Raw genomic sequence first — 15,448 nt, forward strand, 5'->3', positions numbered from 1 at the left:
AATAGACCTTGCTTCAATTAGGTCTTCTGAGGGTTGTAACGTGGGTTGGTTCACGGTTTGAGAAACAAAGGATTTATGGCTCAAAAGTTTATTTAGCCCACCCATTCTTCTTGATACCCTTCAGTCCTACGTTCAACTAGTTTGACACAGACGTTTGTCTCTTAGAATAATGGGAGTGGTAGTAAGAGGACCCACAAGGTTTTGGGAGTGACAGTCACTTGCCTCTTTGTTTTTGTGTTTGCAGTCACACAACTTTGTTCTTGCTGAGGATTTTTGTTTTCGATTCCTCTTCTGCTTTTATTTGTTTTTTCGACTTCCCTAATTTTGCCTGGACTGGTTTTTTGCTTACAGTCCATCGGGATACCCTAATTTTTGCCTAAGCCACTTGTTTTCAAGTTTCGACTTAGCGGGCCTTTTCTCTCTCTTTTTTTTGGAGTTTTTTTTTGTGGAACAAATCGTGTGACGTTTGTTTATTTGGTTTGAAAGGATTTGTGATTGTCTCACTTTTTTTGTTGGCAAGGGACAACCACTGGATTTGTGATTTCGACCTCTCGTGAGGGAAATGATGTGGTTGTCCTTTAGACAAGACACTCCCCAGAATATGGTTGATTCTCAAATGGGACACTCCCTACTTTTCCTTTTAAGTATTGAACGCGTGGTCAAATTAGCTGAAGACTACCCTGCCCCGGGTTTAAGAGGTGAGGTTTTTTTGCTTTGAAGAAAACTCCTACTTCTAGGCTCAAAGGGGTTGACTAGGGATTATCATCCTTATACCTCTACTGTTTGGGGATTTGAAGCAATGCCTTACATCATCAGCAAGGTGTTTATTCAAAAGCATACATGCAATGAGCTATTGTACCTTATATTCCTCATTCTCCTTCTAAGTTTCGTTTTTAAACAAAAGTAAGATAAGAGTGAACACGATTGGGTTGACTTAAAACATGCATATTCATTTCATTGTTGCAAAAAAAAGTTTTTAAGAGTGAATATTACAATGACAAGCAAGAAAGTTACACATGAAAACAAATGAATGATAACATAATTGTTGGCGTGATTAGCCTTATTTCAACCGTAGACCGGTGTCATCATGCTTGTAGGAACTTATGTATGATAGTCCCCAAGGAGGCTCTTATGCAGCTTCTTGTTCCTCATTCATTGGCACTGGTTGTGGCATTGCAAAAGTGCCTTCATGTGGCAGCATGAGGTTGCTCAGTATATCCAGGCCGTTTGGTGTGAACACGATAGCCTTTGAATCAATCAGTTCTTGGACCTTGTATTTGAAATCCTTACAACTCTCGATCGAGTGTCTGGGTGCTCCTGAGTGGAACTCACACCTAGCATTCATGTCGTAGTTCAAGGGAAGAGATGTTGGAGGAGGTCCTAGTACCCTTAACTTCACCAATGATCCGTTGAGCAAAAGAGGGAGAATTCGACCGTACAACATAGGAATCAGGTCAAACTGTTTCTCCGGCCTCTTTGATTTTCTCTGGCCTTTTTGAGCATAAGAGTTTTTCCTTCCACTTGAGTATCGATTATGATTCTGCATTTGGTTCCCCAGAGCTAGCTGAGGAACGAACACTGGCTGTTGATTAAGAAACCTCGGCAGTTCGAGTTGGGGACGATATCCCTGAGGCAACTCATGATGTAAGGTGGAGCCGGACAAAGGCATAGGGGAGACCATTTCCATCCTGAAGGTTTGTGTGGGATTTCTTTCCTTTTTCAACAGTGTTTGCAAGATTTCCATAACCAAGCTCATCTGAGTTTTTAGTTGGCTGATCTCTTCCTTCAATGCAGTTTGGCCTTGTTGGAGTTCTTCCACAGTGGCTTGAGATATGCTTCTAGTTCTAAGCGTACGTCGGGAAATCAGTTAGCGGGGTAGAAATAGAAGGTGGTATAAGGTTTTGCTTATGAGATGCAAATGATGCATGAATGCGATGTTTATTTATGAATGAATGGGTAAGAAGATTTCCACAGGTTTTTAGGCATGGGTTCATGGTTTTGGACCATCGTGACGAAGCATGGAGTTAATAATGACTGCCTAGTAAACCAAGGTTCTCACTTTGTGTGATCTAAGGCTTTTGGAAAATTGGGTGTAAGACACTGCCCCTAGAGTCATGGACTTCCTTGACTGTCATCCGCTTATGTCAATTTACTTGTCATGCGACTGCTCCATCAAAGTCATCTACTCTAAGTGAGATATTCGTATCGACCCTTACGAGGAAGGCACCTCAGTGGCCTATACTACGTGGCCATCGGTCTAGGCTAGCCATAGTTTTAAAGGTTCTAAAAGGGGTTTTAGGGTCATTGACTCTAGTAAAAGAAAAGATGCTTACGTAGATCTAGTCTCATTACATAGATCTAGCTGCAATTTAATCTGGAGTACGCGTCAAGTTCTCAGATTCCCTATTTCCTTGCGGTGGTTCCCTCACCCTCCAGGTTGGATCTGCCTCAACTCGGATGGTGCGTGTAGGGATAATTTTGGTGCTAGTTATGGGGGTCTTTTCCGGAATAATTGTGGTAGGTGGTTTGGTGGTTTCCACAAATTCCTTGGAGATTTCTCTAGTCTCTTGGCTGAATTATGGGAGGTCCTTGTTGGATTAGATTTTGCTTGGAAGAAAAATTTCAAGAAAATCATTGTATAAGTGGATAAGTTGATGATGCCATGGCAGGTGTTGATCTGAATCTCAACCAAGGAGCCTCTATTGCTAGTCGCATCTTTCTCCGTTTTCGCAGCTTTGAAGAAGTCATTTTCAAGCATGTTTTCAGAGAAACCAACATGTGTGCTGATTTCATGACCAAGTTGGATCTTCCTAGATCTGTTAAGGGTATTTGGTTGGATGATTACCCGGTTGAGCTTAGGTAGTTCTTAGACAATGATTGTGTGGCTTCTTTTGTAAGGCTTATAGCCTAGTTTTTTTTTTTGTGGCTTTTTCTTCTATTTATACTAAAAAAAAATATTAGTTGGAGTTTTTGTTCAAAAAAATTGAAATAGATAATTAGGCACCTAATCCATGTTATGATATATATAGGAGTTAATCCATAAGTAATCTCCAACTAACTCGATTTGATAGAGATAAGTTAGAAAGTAGTTGTGATTTTTGTCGTAGTTAATCTCATATCTTCTTGTTGTGAATTAATTTAAAAATATCTCAAGAACATGAGAGAATGATAATGGAAATGAAAAAACTGATTGAGAAAATAATTAGTAAATGATAAAAGTTTATTATCATAGTATTAATTTTAGGTTATAAGCAAATTTTTATATTGAATAGATATTTTAATTGTAAATTATATAAAATAATGATACCAAAATTATAATTAAACTATTTGAATTTAATTGCTTTTGTTCGTCTTTAATCATTCAGAGACTGAAATACTATTCTGCATCTTTGTAAAGATGAATATATCTGACGATAGATAAATTTAATAGTATAACTTCTTCTTTTTTGACGTTAAGTCTAGAGCTAAGAAGGACCCCAAGGTTGAATGGCTAGCTTACAACCAAGTGATCTCTCATGAACCTGGAAATTTAACAGTACTCCCTCTATTTTTTATTATAAATTATTTTTGATTTTTTTAGATGTATTAAGAAATACAATAATTATGGTATGAAAAAGAGAAAATATGAAGGGTTTTACAAAGAGTAATGGAGTGAAATCCTCTAAGTCCAAGTTGATTAAGAATGGAGTGAATATTTTTGGTCTTTATCACTTTATCATGTTTTTTGTTATTTTTAATGTATGATGACAATAAAATAAATAACAAGTAAATAAACATGCATGATGAGTTTGTACAATGATGATGATAATGATTACTTAAATGTAAATGAACAATAAAATAAATTGCAAGGAAGTAAAGTGCAATAATATAAATGTTAGAAGTTAGTAGTTAATGGTTAGTGGTTAGTAGAATAACAATAAGCAAATAAAATAACAAGTTAATGTAAAGAGAATGGTTTCATCTATGTATCAAATAACCCAAATATGGTTGAAATAGAGGCAATCTATCAATGCCTCAAAGTATCATGAATGATCTATTGATCAACCATTAATAGGTTTGAAGTATTGAAGATTTAATCAACTCTAAACAACCATGGTTATGATCTAATAGAACTCATCAACCAAATAAATGTAACAATAAGTCAACAATAAATATTAAATGATAACAAGAAACAATGTAAAGGAAATGGTTTCATCTATGTATCAAATGACCAAAACATGGTTGAAATAGAGACAACCTATCAATGCCTCAAAGTATCATGAAGGATCTATTGATCGAACATTAATAGGTTTGAAACATTGAAGATTTTATCAACTTTAAACAACCATAGCCATGATCTAATAGATCTCATCAACCAATAAATATAAATGATAACAAGAAACAAAGTTTGATTGAAAATGGTGGATAAAACGTAGTAAGAGCAAAAAAAAATCCCCAAAAGGGTGTAAATCCAACAAAAACTATTTGTCTCAAAGTTGACTCAAATATCTCTCAAAATACAACCCAAGAGTAAAAATCCATTTTCAAACACAAAACAAAACCAAAAATATCAAGGAGTTTGAGTCCAAAATATTATCAAGATTGTGGTGTCAAAACTAGGTTGTTGTTGTGTTTGGGATTGAGAATGAAGCAAAAAGCTTGGAATAGGCTGGTTATGGTTGTTGTGGTAGAAAAATGGAAGGGAAGGAAGTTGTATGTTTATGTGGTGGTGGTGAATGATTATGTAAGTGAAGGTTACAAGTTTGCTACTGTTTTTTGTTGTGTGGAAATGGTGGATTTTTTACATGGTGGTTGGGTGGTTCAAAGGAGAAAAGAGGGGTTGGGTGAGTTAGGGTTTAGGTTAAAAAGAGGGAGCTTGAATGTGATTTGGACAAAGGTTTTGTGGCTTTCAAGCTTGAAAAATGAGTGGGGAAAGTGCTCTATTTATAGGGGAAGCAAAGGGGTTGAAGTGGGTGAAAGAAAAGGTCCCCTAGGTAAAAAAACAGAGCTTTTTCTACTGTCTGCGCAGGTGTAATCGGTTACCCTGATTAGGGTAATCGGTTACACAGTCCCAAAATGGCCAAAAAACCAGTTATTGGTTTGGGTAATCGGTTATCCTGATTAGGGTAACCGGTTACCCAATTTTTATTTTTAATTTTTATTTTTAATTTTTAATTTTTTAATTTTTTTTTTTGAAATAATGAATTTATGCATGTGTAGTAGGGTCATGGATCAGATGAAAATTGTATCGGGGTAGGGTGAATTTTGGGGTATGACAATGGTATAAAATATTTTTTCAAAACGACTTATAATAAAAAACAGTAATATAATTTATCTGATTAGTCTCAGAATTCTGTCATTAACTTCATTTTTATTTAAATAAATGCTTATTTATGTTCATTATTTGGAATATGGTAACAATATAAAAATGCATTACAAATGTCATTCATAATTAGAAATATAAAATTTCTCTTTAAAATATTTTAAAATACATAACAATTTGATTCATAAGAAATTATGAGTCACTCGTTGTTTTTATAACATATTAGAATGAAAGAGATTGTAGTGAATCTCTACTGTAATAAGTTTCAGATATGATTCATGAATAAAGTATTTAGTGTGAAATTTTATGCAAATAATCCAATTTATCAATTTTATTCCTACAACAACCAACATTTTCACATATTTCTCAAAGTAATTCAGTTTCAAATAAAAAAATTAAAATGAAGAGGTGTTTTGAGATGAACTGACGCATCCATTTAAAAAGAAAGAGATGTCAATAATTAAACTGACGACTGCATATGGTCTAGTCAATCCAATTGGTGACTGCATGTATTTGTTAAGAGGTGGTGTCAGTTCTTCTGACGCCTATGTACAAGACCTAAGTGAAGGCACCAATTCATCTAGTTGTCGGGTGTTAGATGCTTTTTTTTTATATTATAAATTGATGTGCCTTATAGCATTTACTCCGGACCTCTTCTCATATTCTTCTTATCTTTTCTTCATTAGCTCTATCATGATTGTTAAAAGAAATGTGGTTGTATATTATTCGAGAACCAAGTCTTCGATGAAGATGCGTTTCTGGAACATCCAAAGTTTCGAGCAACTTGAAAGGAGTTTGAACCGTTGGTTAGGTGAAGAGATTAATGATGGGTAAAGAATTAGAAGTACTGAGAGGCTTGTTTCGTACATCTTAATTGCAAATGACAATAACCCTATGCAACGTATGTGGATGTGAGTTAAAGATGTCAATGATGTTAGGGATATGATGCATGCACTAAATGATATTGTTTTGATTGTTGTAATCTCTTAAACATGTTGTAGTGTTAAGTTTTTTTATTTGTTGTTTGTGTTGTTATTTTTGGCGTGTTTATGTTCATGTGTTGTTTGTTTTAAGGGGTTTACTGGGATTTTTAGTAAACAAATCACATGTTTTAGTTCACTTAAGGGATTAAACTCGAAAAAATATTAAGAACAATTTGTGTTAAAGTTTGAGAAAGTTCATTCGTGCTTACAAGTTCTGTGTTTGAATTTCGAGTAATTAGATAGAAATTTCAATAAGTAAAAATGCAGAACTTCTTGAAAGGATAAAATAAATGAAGAAAGGTAATACAAGTGATTGAGTAAAAATACTTAAATTAAAAGTGGAACGCAAATTCATAAATTTCTCACAAATTCTTTTATCTCTGTAACTTGGATGTTTGAATTCTATAAAGAACAATGAAAAATGTGAATCCTTGTCCCAGAGATCAAGTCTACTTATATACTAGGCATATCAATAACCATTAACAACATTTAATTCTCTAGAATTTGACACGTACACTATTACATGGACTTTCGTCTTCTGCTTTGTTTCATTATGTCTCCGATTCTTAAACTGCTACAAAATGCTATTGTTGTCGAAAACAACTTCAAGTCTTCCAACTGTCTCTGTCGAGAATCCTCCCTACAAAACTTTGTGATTTTGGTGTCAAAAATATGATTTAGCTGCATGTACTTAGCTTGTATATTTATCTCACATCCACTCCTATCGAACATGTTAAGTCAAAAATCTCAGGCTAACAGATGCCCCCAAAAAGGTCATTTTTAGATCATATCTACCATATTGCAGAAATATGATGTTTTTAGTCGAATTCATGACACTATTCAAGTCATTCTGCATACATCACTGCGATCTTGATTTTCGTCGTTTATTGTCTTCATTTCAGCTTCACTCAACCCTCATGTTTGCAACATCTAGACACGTACCATCATAGCTTCATTTTCCAAGGTCATCGTGGGCCACAATAATTAACCCTATTAAATAAATAAAAATGATATCATTAAAAATTAAAATATTAGTGGGTTTTAATTTCGGAGAGAGAAATTGGAAGGTTTCATTTCAAAATATATATATAGCCTTTTTTTTATTTCTTCTTCTTCGCATTATTGCTCTCTCTTATAAACCTCAAGAACTTTCGTATCCTACAATCTTCCATTTTCACGTCTTCTTCTAAGTCCAGAAAAATGCATTCTCCTTCTGGCTCAAAATAACAACTCCCAATTCTTTCTGTTGTTGATATTCAAGAACCTGTCTTCTTTGGAAACCGTAGCTATGTTCTAGAACCTCCAATGGAGAAAAAAAATATTCCATTTGGGCTTCCCAGGTATTGATCCCTTTTTCTCTTGTATGTAGAATTCATATATTTTTTGGTCATTTACCCAGATCATCTAGGAAACCAAACAAACTACAAATATTATTCCCTTGCTCACCTTCATGTAGACCTCACGCGTTTGAAAATAAAAGTTTTAAGTTGGGGTTTATGGAACAACCTAGTCGTGTGTTTCATTTCTCTACTACTACCAACAGTGATCCCTATCTCATCTAGTTGCAAAAAATAGAAAATAAGAAATAACAGACTTAGAAAGATCAATTATTTTCACTTGATTCAACTATTAAAAACTAGGCTCAGATATAACCCTAACATGCTTATAGTTGTCATCTATTTTTGGGAGTCTTTAATAAATACTTTTATTTGACATATGGGATGGTCACTCCTACTCTTTTCGATTAAGCTACTATTAATGTTCTTCGATAGACTGGGGAGACTTTTAACCCCACTCTCAAACACAAAAGCAAACCTAATTTTTCTTTTGAGTGCCCTAACTTTAGCACTTACATTAAAGACCACCATGAGGACACTGAGGAAGTCTCCGACTATGAACACATTGGATTCCTCACCCTTTAGTTGTCTCATTTCATTTATGTTCCAAATCCTTTCAAATAGTCAAAAAATTTATACCCCTTGCTACTCAACTTCATGACAAGAAAGACTTATGTCTTAGAAAACTGATCTTAGGTTTCCTTTATGAGTCTTTAGGGGTTGCCTACTGCGACATCAAATCAGGAACTAGTCCTAGAGAGAACTTTCCGATCTCTGACACAATCTGGAAATTACAACTTTGGCTCAATGCCACTTTCATACTGTAAGACTCCAATTTTGACCATAAGATCCCTCATGCAATCTCACCATATGCATTGGCTTTGGGATCACACCTTAGCATCTTCCTTACCCCTCATTCATTGGGTTTTCATTGGGAGAGCTCACCAAGAACATTTGATTATATCATACTTTATTTTCCTTTGCTTACTAACCAAAATTCCAAAAATATGTCTATGTATAGTTTTACTTCTTTTGTAGGTAGTGTGTGTATTCACCCATGCCCCATCAAGATCATATCTAGGGTTTAAGACCCTCGGTGCAAGGAGACTAATCAAGATATGGTTCAAATTGACTTTAGACATCATATATGGATCCCCATGATCTTCACATATCATTTTGATCAAGAATTCATCAAGAGTTTGAAGCTTGTTTGCCTTGGAAATCCTAATTCATTTGGGTATCTTATGTAACTTCCTCAGTAAGTTTCTTCATCATTTGATCAAATATATCAAGGGATACTTCATTATACATCATATTATTCATATATTATCCTCCATGAGTCCAAGAGATTAAGATAACTTCAAGTTTGCAAGTTGGTTCATGGTGGTTGACCAGAGAAAGTCAACTAGTCAAAACTGGGGTTCCCTAGACCCTATCTCCTACAATGTTTGTCATATGAAAATGATTCCAAGAGAAACTTTACTCCTTATGACATTCCAAACAACTTTTTTATTTGATTTCAAAATCTAATTTTTCTTGGAAAGTCATTTTTTATGGTGAAAGATTATAGGTCATTTTGTCTGAACCCTAGTTAGAAGGTCAACTTCCAAGGACCATAACTTGCTCAATTTTTATGATATTAAGGCCATTCAAGTTTCATTATTAAATTCAAGGTGTCATATCAAACTTTTATTCTTGTAAGAAATTCAAATTCAACTTGAAAATGCATGTGCCAAGAGGGAACATTATAGGTCATTTTGGGCCATTACCATTGAACAAGTGATTTTCCTCAACTTCTAAAATTCATAACTCCTTCATGCCAAATCCAAATAAGGTCAAATTTGTTACCAAATTGAAGAGGCTTGAAAGAGATACAACTTTTATGAAGGAACTATTTCCATTTGAAACCCATAGAAAACGTTATTCAAGGTGGGAAAAGTGAACATTTGACTTGATACTTAGAAAATTTTCAAATATGTTTGATTTCCCAAACTTCCACCTCAAAATTCATCATGATCCAATCTGAAAATGGAAAAGTGATCAACATGAAAGATTTTCCCCTTGATCTCACCTTTCCAAAAAGTCCAATATCATTTCATTTGGCAAAGAATTGAAGGACTTGCACATGTGTTCTTCACAAGGCTTCATTTGGATAAATTTCATGTTCACATCCCAATTACCATTGCATGATCACATGACACACTTTCAGCATTGCACAAGAGGAAATTTGGACATGATTACATCATTTCATGGGCCTATCACACTCCCATGCATCCATGCAAGGGAGATTTCTATTTTTGGCCAATTTTTGAAATATGTAGAAAGCAATTGCATTGCCCTATAAATAAGACCCTTCATGCTCAAAATTAGACACACCTTGCCCAAGCTTTGAACCTGCAATCCAAACCCTCGCCATTAGAGGATAATCTTGAAGGTTTTCATTTGAAAATCGAGTTTCAATTTCACTTCAGTTTTGAAGTTGAAACTCCAAGAATCCAAGCCTTTCCTTGATCCAATTCAACTTATGTAAGCTTCTGAAGTCAAGCCAAGGCCAATTGGAAGCAAGATTCAAGCTCCCTCAAAGGTGATTTTCTAGAATTTTCATCTCTTTGATTCTCTCTCAATTATTCACCATTCTCTTTGATTTTTGGTTGAGTCCTACCAATGTAGGCAACAAGATTGAGTTGCTTTGAGGTCAAATCAAAGCAACTCAGTTCATGATCCTCAAAATTCAAATCCCTGTATTTTTTTATATACTTGGAATTGGAGAAATTGAGGCCAGATTCGTGATCTTAAGCATTTTCTCTTTGAAATAGTGTCCTTGTTTTTCATTTTCCATTGAGATGAAGTTGGACCAGTCCGGTGGAGGTAACCTAAGAAGATGACCGGAGCCCTAGCTCCGGTGGTTTGCTGGCACACCTCCTGGCCATCTGATCATGTTTGGATGTTCTAATCTGGACCTTTGGTTTGAATTACCACGTGTACAGCATGTTGACTCAAGACCACCATGGAACGAGCGCGTGTGGCCATCAGATCTGCCACCTCAATTAATGAGGGAGATCTGATGGCCGTTGTTTTTTCTTATTTTATTTAAATTTCTGATTTTATGTTTAATCCTTTTACTTTGTTTAATTCATATTAATTTCATTTTTAATCCAAAAAATATGAGACTTTCACCAAACATCTTTAAATATTTTTCTCTTTCATATTCTGAATTAAAATTATTTTTTGGATTAATTTTGATATTTTTCATGAATTAAATGTTTTTGTACAAATTTTTAATTGTTTAAAAATACTTCTGACATTTCAAAAATGATGAACTTTTTTGTCTAAGGTTCTTTGACCTTGTTTGACCTAAGATAAATCTCTTGGCCATTTATTTGATGTTTTAAAGAGATTTTAGATTTTGACCAAATAAAAATGTATTTTAATTCATTTTTAATTGGATTTTTAATTGATTAAATGCTTAAAAACTATGTTGAGCCATTTTTATGGTCTTGTGATGTTTGACTTTCTGTTTGGACCTTGGTCAAGGTTGATTTGACTTTTGTTTGATCAAAACCATTGAATTTAGGGGATTGATGAAATGTACATTTCATCTCCCAAAATGAATGGATGGTTTTGATTTGATGAAAATCCTCCCTTGGTCAATTTGTATTTCTATTCCCCCCCCCCCCCCCCCCCCCCCCCTCTTCATCTTCATCCTTATTCTTTCTCACTCCCTCATTGGACCAATGAAATCTCTAATGTCTTAAGGCTAATTCGTTCATCAATGACCTTGTGTCAGATGAACCAATACAAGTATGACTGAGATAGGTCATTCCCCTTTGATCTTTTTCAGTGTGTGGTATGTTTTAAGAGTTTGGTTCTTCATACCAAATCTCTAACATGCATTAACGCCTAAATTTTATTTGTCCGGGCTCAGATAGTTGTGACTTCTACATAAGTCCAATTACGATTGCTTAATATAGAGCTAAATTTGACCCTAATGGCATAACATTATTGTAAGTGAGATTATAAGTCTCTCATTCTTCATGGTATTGTATGGAAACTTGACCTTTTTTCCTTTCATGAGAGCTAGTGGCATTCTTGTTGAATTATCCAAGTTGGAGCCCTTCTCATGGAAGATGTCTTGGTTTAAGGATTCATACTTGTGAAAGAATGGTTGAGTGTTCTCCAAAGAATGAATTAATCAATTATAAAATCACCACTAAAACTTGACTAACATTTGACTAATTCTTATTAATATTTCTTTACTTTCAAGTCATTTACTTTATGCGATTTAAATTTCAGTCATTTATCATTCATTGCCATTTACATTTCATTTAACTTGTTTATGTTTATGCCGTTTTCACTTTGCTCATTTGAGCCATATCTTGTGATTTTATATATTATTTGTGCACTTTGATTTTTGTTTGTTTGTGGTCTTAGGACCTTAAGACATCTAATAACAATTAAAAACCCTAAAAATATTTGGTGGACTGTTGGTCTTGATTTGAGCTTTTGGACTTAGAATCAGGCAACATTCCATATGCAAAAAGGACTTGGCCAATGCCAACATTTTGAGACCAAGCTATTGTGAACTGAGCCTTCATCTGATGCAAGCCTTGGATCTTGTTTGAATTCATCTGCTACTCTGTCTTTGTGTTAATTGTTATTTTGACCTTACGTCTGATGCTTGCTTGGATGTGGCTATCTTTATTTGATGCCTTGATTTTCATGATATCTGATATTGTTCATTACTTATTGATGATTTCTTGATTAAAGTCCAAAGGAAAAGTGGATTTTCTATATGACATTCTTGTTTGTTGGATTGCATCCTATTGGTCATATCTTTTCAACTCTTAACTTTTAATTTGTGCTTAGGATAGCCTCTTCATCTCCTTCCACTTCTTAAATTTCAAAATCTCTCCCTCTTTTCAAAAAAATCTTCTTTGCTTGTGATTTCAAACTTAGACTTTGTTTTAATGATTAGAAACTTTGGCCTTATACCAATGAACTTTTAAACCTTTTCCTTAAATCAAATTTGTAAATAAACTTAATCATATTGACTTAAATTTCAAAAGACAAAAAGAACTAACAACTTCATTCAAACTCTTGGCCCTTTGAGCCTTTTATTATTAAACCTTTATTAAAAGCAATTCACAAACTTTTTTGAAATTTTTACCACGAACTACAAGGTTTTGATCCCTCATTTTTATGTTGGTAAGTAGGCACAAGTCCGAAGGTCTTGTCAAATACAAAAATATAATCAATAAATTCTTTTCTCATCCCCACACTCTATTTTTCTCAAACATCATTTATACCAAATACATATGCACACATAAAAAAGGGCTCCCTAGGAGTACCTATGACACTTTGGGTGCTAACATCTTCCCTCTGTGTAACCAACCCCCTTACCTGTAATCTCTAGCATTTTATTAGTTTTGATTTGAAAGCTTCTTATCTGTGGGTTTTGTTCGTACCTTTCCCTTTTCCTTTGGAAACAATAAAAGCGCGGTGGTGACTCTGGTTTTATTGACGTCAAGCTTATCCATAGCTTGATGGTCATGAATTTACCGCTACACGTACCCTTTTTAAACACTAACATCTCATCCAATTTGGAAATATGAGTCGAAGTTATAAGACTCGATCACTGACCCCATATGATAATAATCATTCGACTAAAGAGGATTTCAAGATGTATTTCTTCATGTTTATGAGCTGTGTTAAATTCATTTCTAATATGGCACCATTTTCCAATCGAAGTTATGGGCCAGAGTAGTTCAAAAGGACATTCCCAACTTCTTCACCAAGGAGTCAAATTAATACTCTCGACGACTGGATGGAATTTTTTAAACCCACTATTTTGTCAACCAGATTTTTAACTAGGAGAACTAGCTTTGGGCTCGTTGGGTACCAACCAAACTTAATGGTTAGGCAGTTTGGCTTCAGCCAATTCCTGCCAAGATCACTTTTTATCCATGAAGACAGGGTCTCTTTGGCGAACATCAGAATGACATAACAGGACTATAATGCGTGTTTAGACTTTCATGCTCTAAAATTAATTAATTTGAGTCCTTTTGAATTCAAAACTTCTTTTTACTACACCAAGAAATTTGAAGATTGATGGTCTGCCTACTACCAAAGTGTTGTCATAGATCATTCAACTTTTCTTCAATGTTTAACCGTTATTATTTCCTCTTTGCAGAAACAAACCCAGAAAGGTTGAGGTATACATATCAAGGAGATTCAAGCTTTTCAAAATTACTTCAAAATTGTGTATAATCCCTATCAATTTAGTCGAACTATCTATGACGCAGCTTCTACTTTGAAATAGAAAATCACTGAAAAAATCTCCAAACTAAAATTTCCTCCTTACATTAAAGATAGATATGGTTTTGATTTGGAATTTCACCTTTCCAAATTTCTACCATTACCAACTTGTGAATTTGGTTTAGCTTTTTCCCTGCTACCTCCAAAATGGGAACCTTTTGGGTCTTTGAAAGCCTTAGAAAATGAATTTAATTTTTTTGCTCAAAGAGTAGTTTCGACTAAGTATAATATACACAGTTAAAGAGAGCATGTAGGGGTTGATCTTGAACATGTCTGAATCATATCCACTGTCCAAGAAGGTAAGATAACAGGACTTTTAAAACCCAATAACTCTTATTTTATATTCATATTATTTACTTGTGTCAAAATTTTGTAACTCTAGATCTCGTTCCAAAAGGGTCAAAAAAGAAGGAAGTTGAAGCAGTTGATGATGGAGAGGAATCCAAGCAACCAAAATAAGTAAAACTAGTACATTTTCTAAACCTTTCTTCTCTTTTATGACAACAAGTTTTTTCTTTATCCCTTCTTTTTCCAGAGTCGAAAAAGAGGAGGTGGTTCCACTACCACTGCTCTAAGTCGAAAGAGAGCCAGGAAAGAAAAGAAACATGTCGCTCTCGATGGTGAAGAGGATCGGGTTAGACTAAACTCCAACCTTTATTAATGTCTTTTGTTTCTCTAAAAAAGCTATTCATTGTACTCAAAATCAAAAAAAAAATCTTAATTTGATTTAAGGATTAAAGACAAGAACAATGAATATGATGGGAGTGATAGTTATGAAGAATGTAGTGAGGTTTCGCATAGACCCATACCTCCAAAATATCAGATTAAATGGGAAATGATGTTGAATCCTCAAAACTTCGACAAGCTAAAAAGAAAAAGATTTGGGCTTCCAACGCCAGTCCACCAAAGAAATCAAGAAATAAACTTGTTGTCATTATTGATGATGAAGAAGAAGAAATTATCTAGCTATCTAGAAAGAAAAAAAACACCCAAGTAAACCCACTCCTGATGAGAGTTTAGAAAGTTAAGATTCAAGCCATGTCCACAAGATATCCAAGGTACTTTTAGTTTCAATCATACTTTTTTTTCGATCTTCATCTCACAATTTTACAATATTGTTATACCTCTATCTTCTTATAGGTAATTCCTCCTCCAATAACCAACGCCTTCAACGTTCATGAGGCGCTGGCATCTAACCAACCTCTAGTAAATTCACCCTCATAATAACCAATATCTAAAAACCCTATCGGGGAAATAATTGTCGAATAACTTGAGGAAGCATTCGATTTCCAAAATCTTGAAAAAAATAGATTATTCCAGAAAGTCCAAATCCTAATCAAGAATCACCTGGTATAAACAATCAAGATCTTGAACAACAACTGATTGTTCTAGATGGTAGTGCTCCAACTCCATAAGACCAAGAGCATGTTGATCAATTACTAGAGGACCAAGATGTTGGTCGAACATAAGGGATAAATGCCAAAAGGATTTTTAAATTGCTAATACTAGAA

This window comes from Lathyrus oleraceus, chromosome 6, assembly GCF_024323335.1.
Source record: "Lathyrus oleraceus cultivar Zhongwan6 chromosome 6, CAAS_Psat_ZW6_1.0, whole genome shotgun sequence".
In the NCBI taxonomy this organism is placed as follows: Eukaryota; Viridiplantae; Streptophyta; class Magnoliopsida; order Fabales; family Fabaceae; genus Lathyrus; species Lathyrus oleraceus.